This window comes from Eucalyptus grandis, chromosome 10, assembly GCF_016545825.1.
Source record: "Eucalyptus grandis isolate ANBG69807.140 chromosome 10, ASM1654582v1, whole genome shotgun sequence".
Taxonomy (NCBI): domain Eukaryota; kingdom Viridiplantae; phylum Streptophyta; class Magnoliopsida; order Myrtales; family Myrtaceae; genus Eucalyptus; species Eucalyptus grandis.
Genome location: NC_052621.1, coordinates 18,692,517 through 18,705,827, shown reverse-complemented (window position 1 = coordinate 18,705,827; position 13,311 = coordinate 18,692,517).

Genomic DNA, 13,311 nt, shown 5'->3' with positions numbered 1-13,311 from the left:
TGCCACCATCAATCTACTTAGTTTCTGCAGCAAAGAAGAATGCTTTTTTAGGTTTGCATACCGCCTACAAAAAAATTCTTTTACATAGGCTGGTGCGGATGAATAATGTGTTCTCTGAAGGCTATTTCTGGAAGCGTAATTAAATTAACTCCAATATATGCAGCATTTATCTAGACTTGTAGCTGCTCAGTATCGGCGTTCATGTGTCATCGACACTACTTATGTCATTCCTATTCCCCATTATTTCTCGGAGCACGGTACTGTATAAGTCGTTACGAACTAGTTATGGTTTCTTTCAAGCCTAGTCTGAATTTACTCATGCTTTTGCTTATGTTGAAATGGGTTGGATGTAGCTGAGGAAATGTTAAAGGGCCTATTTGTTAACGTATGAAACATTGTCTGACTCTATTATTATTATCCGAGATAAAAAAAAAAATTGTTTGGTAATTTTTTTGTTTTCGAGGATAAATTTGTTTTTGAGAATAGATTTGTAACATAATCAAAAAGTAGAAAAAAAAGTTGTTTCTTTATTCTTGCGAACTTTAGAATCGAGACAAACCATTTTCTTTCTTTTCTTTCCTTTTCTCTTCTTCCCCTTCATCGTTGGTCATCGGCCATTGACTAGGCAAGGTTTGGCAAGCTAACTGGTGGCTAGGCGAGGCTTGCCTCACTAGATCTGCTCAAGTTCTTCACCGGCCGTCGGTGAGGCTTGGCCTCGCCAAGCTAGGGCGAGGTCAATGGTGAGGCTTGACCTCACCCAGGTTTGGTGAGGCTTCGGCGACTTCATCGAACCTTGCCTTGGCCTAATGAGACTAGCAATGTCACCAAACCTCGCTTAGTCGTTGGACCTCGCTCAGTTGTCGACCATTGTTGTAGCTGGCGATCGACTAGAGAAGAAAAAGAGGGAAGGAAAAAAAAAGAAAAAAAAAAAAGTAAAAATATTTAAAAAATTAAAGAAATTCTAAATCACCAAAAAAAAAAAAAAAAATTAAGAGTCATATTAAATGTATTTCTATTTCGAGAATGGAAATTTTGGATAGTTATTGAACGTTTCTAAATACTCATAATTTTATTCAAGAAATAAAATAAAAAAGAATTATTTTTGAATATAAATTGTTTTGGAAACAAAATGATATTTTAACATTTTTAAATGGCATGGAGTGTCCTTTACAAGCTTGGCATGAGCCAGGCATAATTTAACCGATGATAGGCCCGGTACTGTGTCTCACGAACGTTGTCGGATTGTGCATTGAAATTGTGGTAATTTTTGTTCAGCATACCCAGTCGAGAATGAGCTTTTTGTGTCTGAGTGATGCTCTCGGCTTGTTCAACATCTATGTCGGCATTGTCCTACTTGGCCAGAGGGGGCGCATCAAGGGACTTCCATTTTTGGCATTGCATGTTGGATATGGAGATGGAGTTCTTTGGTGTTCGAGTGTCGTTCACTTGCTTACCCGATTTCAGCTGCTTATGCTGCGAAATTGAGTCAATCAATTGCTGTTGCAGATTGCAGTCCTCACTTATGGGAGATTAAACTCTAGAATCTCTTGACAAATCACATTCCTCGGTTCTTTAGGATGCATAGATAGCAGTAATGTCGGCATTTTAACTTTGATCATAACTCTTGAGAATATGACCAATAGTTATTTTAGAATATCCCAATTATGCACCGGAAGGACTTAATAAAAATTCAATACAATTCCCTCTTTCTTATCGATTGGAATTAGGAAACTTCAACCCCTATTTAAGCCATTTCGGATTTGTGTAAAATGAGCACTAGTTATGTTTGTATTTAAATATTTTCACACAATGTAGAATTCCTTTGATAATACTCAAGAAGGTCATCGTGCTAAGTGTCTGCTTTCACCATTTCACTTATAAAAAAATGAACCATATGATATTTACTGTGTTTGATGATCCTTAGTCTTTAGCTTGTGCATAAATTGACTATTCTAGGGGAGTTTTTCTTTTTTTCCTTAAAGTGCATTTTTTTTCACAAAAAAATCAATAATTAGAAAAATAATTTCTTAAAAATAATTATTTGTATCTTTAAAAAAATAATCAATGAAATTTATTTTCACAATTACTTATTTATGGTTAAAGTATTTTTTATGATAAAAAAATTCTCTACTAGTTCATTTTTAAAAGATATGCGACAATTTCTTTTAAAATTTTAATATTTTTCGTATATTCATCTACGTAAGTGATACGAGAAATGCATTGATACTTAATACCTATAACTATTAGATTTTGACCGTGATTGAGAAATTACGTGAGTGATTTCATTTCAATACAAATAAATGTGACTATCAAGAAAGATGTGAATACATTGTGACTCCTCATAAAGCTCTTCTCAAACGAAATGCTTGTCATCAGTTGCATATTTCAGTTTTTAGGCTCATAATGTAGGAACGGCCAAGTTCACAAATGATTCAAATCCAATCATTAGTGTGGTCCAAAGAATTCATCCGTAGCAAACAAGTGTCACGAGGAACGGGCGAAGTGGAAGTTAGGCATTGTACGAAAATTAAAAATTAATGGAGGAACGGGCCAAGTGGAAGTTAGTCATTGTACGAAAATTAAAAATTAATGGAGTGGTTAGCAGGTCGACGAGTACCCGCAAATAAAATGTGATACATGGAGTTCAGTAGCATATAAGACGGTACCATCATAGCTCAATCATACAACTTTAAGAAACTTAATCTGAAAAAAAATGCTAATGATACCATGTCACATCATGCTGCGTCCCTTTCTCATAATTGTGGTAATCAAACACAATTTCCTTCAAAATAATAAGACTATAGAACCGGGGTTACATATTTTATTTATTTTTCAAATTTCCCTCCAATCATTATATCATTAAAAAATTAATTTATATCATTTTCTGTCCAATCATTAGCCATATAAAAATTCCTGTAGGAGATCACTATAGCATCAAATGCCACGTAGCCGATGGAATCAGATGGTGCATCGTTTTAATTTAGATATTCAATAAAATTCTTAGACAAATTATGTTGCAATCAAAGCGTGAGATACGCCCGAAAGAGACGGACGAAAACGAATTTAGGCGTTGCGTAGGTAAAGATAAGTGCCGTCAATTTAATATTTTAAAATAAGAAATCACAATCAAAATTTAAAAATGCCAAGTAATACGATCAAGTCTTTAAACTTATTTAAAAAGTATATCATATGTATCTTTTCGTAATTTATTTGAGGATACTTGATTACGAGGTCAAATTCTATCTTAGCATTCCAAATATAAGCTTTTATTTATTTTTTCCTTTTTTCTATTTCTTTTTTCTCCTTTTTTACCCTTTCTTCATTGTACTTTATTTTGGATCAGCTGAAACGGGGCCTAGAATGGGCTGATGATAAGGGGAAAGAGACAGGAACGGGGACGAAGATGGGAACGGGGACGGGGACATACCCGGGTTTGGAAAGTTGAGGCAACACCACCTCCGGGGCATTGCCCTTTATGTAAAACTTTTTATCTTTAGGAAAAACCGACATAAATGATTTTTAAACTTCAATCTAAATTGTAATATAAACTTTGAATTTTAGATTTATTCGACGTGGTCCTTGAAAAATTCAATATAATCCATAAAATATATGAAAAGATTTAATGCCATCTTTCGGTTAATTCAACTTAAATGGAATTTGCTTAGGTGGCTTTCGATAATTTTGAACAGTGGAATGAAAAAAAAAGGTGACTCATGAATTATTCACATAAAAAAATTATTTTAATTGAGGATATAATAATTAACGCCATCAAATAACTATGAATATGTTAACGCCCTAATTATTTTTTCCTTTTCTAAAGTGGATGAATATGTTGACTCACAATTTTTGCACATCAAGCTTAGAATATCATAACTTACACCATCGAATAACGTTTATTTGTCTTTTGAACAAATAAAAGAACTACATTGAAGATTTATCAATAGTTCAAAGACTATATTAAATAAATTAAAAATTTAATGACCACATTATATATTGGATTAAAGTTCAGGGCCGTTTGTATTATTTTCTCTTGTCTAAAAAGAATTCACTACCAATTTTTATATTGTGATTGGACAATAATATTATATTATAAAATGTATTTGTGGCCTCGAGGGTTGATTTTATTGAGTTAGACAAACTCAATTTTTCACTAGTCGATGTGCGATGATGTGAAATTAAAACACATAGAAAACGATTGTCCCACCTCGCTTACCTGTTAATTTTTTAAGCATGAATCTCCTACAAAATTAAGGGTGTACTTGCAAATTGTCTCTCCCAAAAGAAAGGGTTATCTGATAGGTTTCTTTCTTTCATATTTTATCGCAGATATGTACATCAATTCAAGAAAAGTATTATTTTCTTAAGAAAATATACCGAGGCAGATTGATTAGGGGCAGGGCGAACCGCAGGGGCATGAAGAATTCATTATTAATGTATAATTTATATGTATTATGGGTTCGTTCTATAATTATACTTTTACTGGTACCTTTGTTGCAATCCGTCACTCATATTAGTATGTATTACACAACCCTGATTGGAGTTGAGCCACCATAGATATTTGTCTTTATTTCGCTAACTCTAAACGTCAATATCGTATTAAAGCAGGAAAACACCTCAAATCCTCTTTACATTTCTATCTAGTTCCTCCACTTCCGTTTCTTCTGTTCTCACTCATGCTTTGCGGACTTGTGCCAAATCTGATTTTTCAAAACCAACAAAATTTTTTAATCTCTCTCACCCTTTTCGTGAAGTGACACTAGCTTACTATTCTAAGACCATTCTTGATCCGCGTTAGAAAGCAACCATGATGGATGAATTTAATGCCTTGGTCTTTAATTACACATAATTCTTTTAAAAAATTATTTGGTTATAAAAGGGTTTTTAAGGTTAAGGAAAAATCCAATGAAACTATCCAAGGGTTCAAAACTCATCTTATTGCATAAGGATTTAAGCAAGAGGTTGGACTAGACTATTATGAGACCTCTAGCTCGATTGTTAAACCTACCACAATCGGGTTGTTCTCCCTATTACAAATTCATCAATATGGGCTATACGTCAACTTGATGTTAAGATTGTCATTTTGCATGACATCTTTTGTGAGGATGTTTTCATGCGCCAACTTCTTAGTTTCTCTCAACTAAGTTCCTAAATCATGTGTGCCATTTCTAGAAAGCCATTAATTGTTTAAAGCAAGCTCCATGTGCATGGTTTCTTTGCTTTAGCATCTTTCTTTTGTATATTATCTTTGGATTTCTTAGTGAGTAAGGTCGATACGTCATTATTCATTTATGCTTCCTCTTAGGGTTATCTATAACTTCTATCGTATGTTGATGATATCCTTTTCATGGTGATATTCCTCATTTATTACAGTCTTTAATTAGTTGACTCTCATAGGAATTTTCAATGAAGGATTTTGGATAACTCTACTATTTCCTTGGCATTGAGGTTTATCATCGCTTTGATAGTATGCTTTTATCTCAAGCTAAGTATGTTGATGGTCTTTTGCACAAGTTTGACCTAGTTAAAGTCATGCCTTTATCTACTCTCTCGGCCTTATAGACTTTGTTGTTCGGTAACGATGGTGAGCTTTATAGTATGTGTCCATGATTAGACTTAATATTAGATTTGCTGTGAGTTTGGTTAGCCAATTCCTCCAAGCTATCAAATGTATAGCTGGTACATCCATCCACTGATTGCTCATTTAGTGATGCTCTCCCACTTTATTGACTATTGACGTGGATATAGATTGGGCTAAGGTGCTCCAATGCTCGATGTTCCACTTCTGGATTTTGTGTTGCCAATCTTCTTTCATGGAGTGCCAAGAAGCAATGCACTATAGCCTATTCTAGTACATAGGTTAAGTATTGCGTTGTCACTCACTTTATTACTGAGACTATTTGGATTTGTCATTTGCTTCATGAGCTCGAAGTCCCCCTTTTCAATCATCTCACCGTATATTGTGACAACATCTCTATTACATATCTTGCTGTCAACCTTATATTTCATGCTCATGCTAAACACATTGAATTAGATTTTCATTTTGTTCAAGAGTGGGGTGTTTTCAACGATCTACATGTTCACTATGTGCCTACAGTAAATCAACCGTTGGACATTTTCACCAAGGCACTACCTAATCCACGTGTTATGCTATTGACATCCAATTTCTTAGTTGTTACACCTACTTCGAATTAAAAAGAGTATCAATGTGTAATTCATATGTATTATGGGGGTAATTATGCCTTTTATCTCTACCTATATTATAATTAGTCACTCTTGTAGATACATATGATGCAACTATTATTGAGGTTGAGCCACCATAAACATTTTCTCATTATTTTCTCTGTCTTTGAACATCAACATTCCTACCTTGTGCCCTGTGACCTTTGTTACTAAAGTCGTCCTGCCACCACCGCAATCACAATGGTTGCTCCCTCCAATCATCGACAGCACGCTTCCATCTACCACCACCACTACCACCACCATTGACGCCTCCCCCCCTAGGGACTCGCTATATGTGGGTGTATTTGTGTTTATTAACCCTAACTAAGCAATATCTTTGGAGGATTTGAAGGTCACGAGTCACCAAAATCCTTTAATTTTTCTAGTCGCCTGATCTCATCATCTTCCTAATTGAATTCATACTAAAAGAGTATTTGCTTGTGCCTTTTAGAGTTCTTAATTGTGTTTTCTAAAAAACGGTCAAGGTCAAGTGATCAGGAAAATTTAAGGAATTTGGTGACTTGTAAAACTCAACATCCTCTGAAGCAGTTGGTCAGTATAGGGTTAACACACAAATACACCCACATATATAGTAGTCGGCAAGAGGGGAGGTGGCAGCAGTGGCGGCAAACGCTGGATGGAGGTGCAACATTGACAATTAGTGAGGGTGAGGATGCGTGATGCTAGAAGTGACAGCACGGATTTGCTTAAGCTGATCCAACAATTTTATGAATAACCCATAATAATCAATTTTAAGACAAAGTAATTTTATCTTAATGGTTACAAATGCAATTTTAATTATCTCCAAATAATTGTTGTGTGATCTCAAAAATCGCTCTCATACCGAATTTGAATTTGAATTTTTTCTGACACTACAACTATTTAAATAAACTTCTTGAAATAATTTAATTTCCTAAATGATTAGCTTTATGTTGCCACCAATTATGAACTTCATTTTTTATTTTGTCATATACATAAGTGTTGTGTGCTTTCGAATTATCATGATCAACACCCTTCAATTATATAATAGAAGTTTGTGCTCGCATGCGTGTTTTATAAGTAAATCGAAGTAGGGCGTGCAATCGGATGGGTTTTACCTAGAACTAGATCAAACTGCTCAAAAAATAGGTCTGAGAATAGGTTCTAAATTTTAGAATCTAGTGAATACCCACCCAATAACTGGATTGGACTACCCTATTTGAAACTAGTTTTATAAGCTAAAAGGTCAAAATTCTAATTTGTTTTTCCTCTAAATTTCTAACCTTAGTGTTAAAAAACTAAGAACAAGTGGGAAGAAGACAAGGAAAAGGAAAACGAGAACGATGAAGACGTATTTCTAGGGCAAATTTTCCTCTACTTTCTTTCATCCTCGTACATATATAATTTTATGATACATAAGATAAGAATAACAAAAAGAATAAACACAATTACAATACGATTACAATGTCCTACTTTATCTCCGAGTATCTTTGATTTTCCTACTTTATCTCTAAGTATCTTTGATTGAATCAATTAATATCAAGGTTAAGGATAAAACTGTATCTATCTCCAATACTTCCCCTCAAGTTGGTGCATAAATATCTTGGATGCCCAACTTGTCAAGTGAGCTATAAAAAACCCTACTTGATACAACCTTAGGTTAGTATATCCACTACTTGATATTGAAAGTTTACATATGGAAATCGAACCACCTTGTCCAAGTTCTACTTAATGAAGTAACAATTTGCTTCAATGTGTTTTGTATGGTCATGTTGAACAAGATTATGAGATATATCGATGGTTGCCTTATTGTCATAGAACAACCTCATCTCAAACATAGGAGCATAACCGAGTTCGGTCATTAATTTCTTAAGCCATAGAAGTTCACAAAGACCTTTGTGCATCCCCGTGAATTCTGCCTATGCACTTGACAATTCTACCACCTTTTTCTTTTTGCTCCTCCAAGTCTAGTTTCCTCCTACAAAAGAAAAATATCCTAAAGTCGATTTAGCATCCATACCTCAATTTCGTGGTGCCCATTCTTCTAAAAGCGAATTCCTCTTCCCGGAGCACCCTCCAAGTAACGAAGTATTCTTATCACAGCATCCATATGAACTTCACTAGGGGCATGCATGAACTGACTAATAACACTCACATCATAAGCAAATAAGGTCGAGTATGTGACAAATAAATTAATTTTCCCACCACCCTTTGATACATTTCTTTATTAGCCGGTACCTGATTTGGATACTCCCCATGTCTATGATTTTGTACGATTGGAGTATCTGCAGGTTTACAATCTAGTATCCCAACTTCCACTAATAGGTTCAACACGTACTTCCTTTGTGAGAGAAATATTCCTCCTTTAGATCATGCCACTTCTATTCCTATGAAGCACTTTAGTACCCCAAGTTTTTTCATCTCAAACTCTGAGGATAATCTCTCCTGAAGTTTAAAGATTTCCTCTGAATCATCCCTTGTAATCATCATATCATCAACATAGATAATCAACATAATTATCTTTCCTTGACAATATCTCAAGAACAATGTGTGATCTGCACCATTATGAAGGTACCCGCATTTCTTCATTGCCAAGTTGAATTGATCGAACTAAGCGCGGGGTGACTATTTCAACCCGTATAGAGATTATTCCAACTTGTACATCACCTTAGGCTATGAAGGAAAATTGTACCCCAGTGGAATGTCCATATAATTCTTTTATTCCATATTGCCATGAAGGAACACATTCTTGACATCAAAATAGTGTAGTGGCTAGTCTAGGTTCGCCATTAGAGACAATAAAACTCAAACAATGTTGAGCTTTGTGGCAGGGGAAAATGTCTACCGATAATCTACCCAATATATCTACGTGTATCCCTTCACCACTAACCTTGTTTTGTATCTTTTGATGAAACCATCCCTTTATATTTAACCGTGAAGACCTATTTGCACCCTATTGTCTTCTTCCCTTCAGGCAACCCCCCATCTTCCAAGTCTTGTTCTTTTGCAACACCTTCATTTCCTCCACCATTGCCTGAACCCACTTTGGGTCTTCCAAAGCTTCTTGCATCCCACTTGGGATGTGAATAGAAGATACATTTGACACAAATGCATTAAGTGGTTTTAATAGTATTCTCATCTAAACATAGTTTGCAATAGGATACTTGGATCTTCTCCTCCCAGCATCCGATGAGTACCAGTTAGGAGGCTTGCCCCTATTATGCTTGTTAGGTAACTTATATCCCATAGATATATCAGAATCTTTAAGCAAACAAGATGTAGTAGTAGGACAAGTTACCTCAGGGATATCCTCAGAAGATAAGTTAGATTTGGGTGCTGAAGAAAGAGGGGGTTGTTAATGTATTTTCGGTTCCTATACATCCTCAATTGCTTATTGCAGAGCTTGCTCATTTTCACCATTTTCTACTAGTTGCTTTTCATTTTTTGGAGGTATTCCTGCCGGTTGTTGCTCATTTTTGGGTTGCATCTCCTGCACTTCTTCCAGTCCTCTAGACATGACACCACCAACTTGCCACCAATTCACACTTTCTTCTTGTATCTTCCCCTGAAAGAAAGAAATGGTGTTTGGATAGAAAAATTCTAACTCAACAAATGTGACATCCATTGTCACATAGGTTCTTCTGGTAATTGGACGATAGTAGTGATAACCCTTTTGACGTATACCATATCTCAAGAAAACAAATCAAACCGCACAAGGATCAAGTTTGGTTCAGTGAGTCTTTGAAATATGGACATAAGCAACACACCAAACACCCAAGGGAAAGTAAGCAAGACGGATGGTATGGTAGCATGTGTAGACAGGACCTGCAGAGGTGTCTTGAAATCCAATACCTTGGATGGCATTCGATTTAGGAGGTGAATAGCTGTTGCAAATGCATCGTCCTAGAAGCGTTTAGGAATGTGACCTTTTATGAGAAGGGCATGAACCATCTCTAAAATGTGTTTGTTCTTTTGCTCCATTACTCCATTATACTGTGGTGTCCGAGAACATGATGTCTCATGTAGTAGGCTATATTTTTGAAAATATTCCTTAAGTTGCGCATTAATGTACTCTCCACCATTATCACTTCTCAAAATTTGTAATTTCCCACCAAATTGTGTTTGCACCATTTTATGAAACATCGAAAAACATTAGCTACCTCATCCTTATGTTTCAAAAAATAGAGCCAAGTCTTTTTGGTACAGTCATCCACAAATATAACAAACCTACGACTTTCCGAAACTGTAGTAATGAGAGAATGCCCTTAAACATCAAAATGGACTAAGGAAAATGCAACACTACTCTTATTCAGATTGATTGGAAATGGCACATGATGGCTTTTAGCCAAAATACAAGTCTAACATTGAAAAACTGAATATGGTAAACTGGAAAATAATTTAGAAAGTAAATGTCTCATATAGCCAAACGAAGGATGCCTCAATTAGCGATGCCATAGCTAAATTTGCTTCTCCTTGCTACCAGATAAGCCTCACACTTGATGCACCCTCCCAGAACTGAAGTCATCAAAGTAATAGAGCCCCCTCCTCGTATGATGCCCAACTATCTCCTTCATTAGGATATCCTGAAAAAGATAAAATTATAGATATATTAGAATAACATAAATTAGATCTTCAGTTGCCTGTCCCACTAAGATCAATTTTGTGGACAAAGATGGCACAAGTAAAGTATTCAATAAAGATATAGAGAGGGAAATAACAACAGTTCCAGTCTCTGTCACTGGATATACAATCCCATTAGCATTTGAAATATTCTATCGCCTTGGTTTAGTAAGACCAATGAAATCATCTATTGCAAACGTCATATGATATGTAGCACTTGAATTAATAATCCACTGACTGCATTTATCCTAAGAGTTACTATCAAAAGCATGATCATAATTACCTTCACCTCTAGGGGTGAACTTATTGTTTGGTTCTACCTGTGACATTAGTGATAGTTGAGCATCTTCGGTTATGAGTGACACCTTCCTTTTTCCACCATTCATTGCACTCTTTGCTTGCTTGTGTGCCTTTAGCTCATTCTACCAATCAGGATATCCAATTAATTTGAAACACATCTTTCGGTATGCTTCGCACTCTCATAATTAGAGTAGCCACCAACTGCTGTCAATGAAGATTTGCTTCACGGTGCTCCACCTGGTCGACCTCTTCTTGTCAAATCACTTGACTTTGTCATTTGTAAAGTTGGCATTTCCTAGGTTTGGTCAAAGGTCCGTGGTCCTGTCTTGCGTCCTCGAGACACCATAGCTATAGATGGGTGTGTGGTATCTCTGTGTGCTAGCATCACACTCTGCCGTATATCCTTCTGTTGAACACAAGCATAGGCCTGCTCAACTATGAGAAAAGGCTGCATATCGAAGCGTCATGAACCCATCAAGGAAGATGTAGACCCGATCTTCCTAAATAGTTGAATTATATCGCTTGATATTAACGAGGCAAACCATCGAATTCGGGTGGCAGAAGTCAATCTCTCTCCACAAACTTTGCAGACCGTTATATTAGGTTTGGGATAAGTGCACCAGAAGTCCTAAAACTTGTCACGAAAATGCATTTGAGTCCTAAAACTTGCAAAAAGTGCAAATAAGTCCTAAAACTTGTCAAAATATTTCATTTGAGTCCTAAAATCGACGTCGTTAACATTTTCCGTTAAAAATGACGTGGCATTTAAAATTAATTTTTATTTCCCACGTGGCTTTTTTTAATGATTTTTTAATGATTTTTAAAAAATATATTTAAAAACTAAAAATAGATTTATTGATTTTATCTTATTTTCAACAAAAAGAAAAAATAAAATTTATTTAAAAAAGAAAACAGTTAAAAAGAAAAAAGAAAAAAATGGTAGCATCGGGCTGGAGGGGCCGGCAACCACGTCGGAGGGGCCGGCGACGGTTTGCTGGCCCCGGGTGCGGGTGGCTGGCTCTCGCCCGGTCGGGCAAGGCCTCACGGCCCCGGTGAGGGTCGGCGACCCTCGCCAAGCTCGGGCGAGGGTGCCCGGATCGGGCACGCCGGCCCTCACGTGGGGCTGGTGGTCGTCGCCCGGCCTGGGCGAGGTGTCGCTGGCCCTTGCGGGGGGCCGATGACCATCGCGCGGCCTAGGTGACACCTCGTCAGCCCTCGCTTGGGGCCGGCGAGCGGGGGCCGATGACCATCGCGCGGCCTAGGCGACACCTCGTCGGCCCTCGCTCGGGGGGCGAGCCTCGCCGGCCCCAGCGAGGGCCGGCACGATCACCCGGCTCGGGCAAGGCGTCGCCGCCCTCGTGGGGCGGCGACCGTCGCTCGGCTTGGGCAAGTCTCGTCGGCCCTCGCTTGGGGCCGGCGATGGGCACCCTCGCCCAAGCTTGGCGAGGGTTGCCGGCCCTGCCTCGGCCTAGCCACCCGCACCCAGGGCTGGCAACCGTCGCCGGCCCCTCTGGCGAGGCTGCCATTTTTTTTTGAACTGTTTTCTTTTTTAAATAAATTTTCTTTTTTTTTTTCTTTTTTTGTTGTTGAAAATAAGATAAAATCAATAAATCTATTTTTTTGTTTTTAAATCTATTTTTTAAATAACAATAAAAAATATTATAAAAAGTCACGTGGAAAATAAAATTAATTTTAAATGCAGCGTCAGCATTTTTAACGGAAAAAGGCTAACGGCATCGATTTTAGGACTCAAATGAAACATTTTGACAAGTTTTAGGACTTATTTACACTTTTTGCAAGTTCTAGGACTCAAAAGCATTTTCGTGACAAGTTTTAGGACTTATGGTGCACTTATCCCAATAGGTTTCAATAGGTCATCTAGATTGTCTCATTCTAGTCACACGCCATTTCAAATCATAAACCTGGGATGCATTAGTTCCATTAAAAAATGTGGTAGCAACCGAATCCCAAACTGCCTTTGTAGTTGGGAATTGGATAAAATTCCCAATTAAAGGGGTTCCTTTGAGTTTATCAACCATCCTTTCACTATGGAGTCCGTTGTTTTTCATATGCGAAACTTGGGAACGGTAGGATTAGGTTGAGGAAGATCTTTGTTGACGTACCCCAATTTATCTTTCCCGGAGATGTACATCTCGACGACCTAGGACCATAAACCATAATTGGTCCCATCAA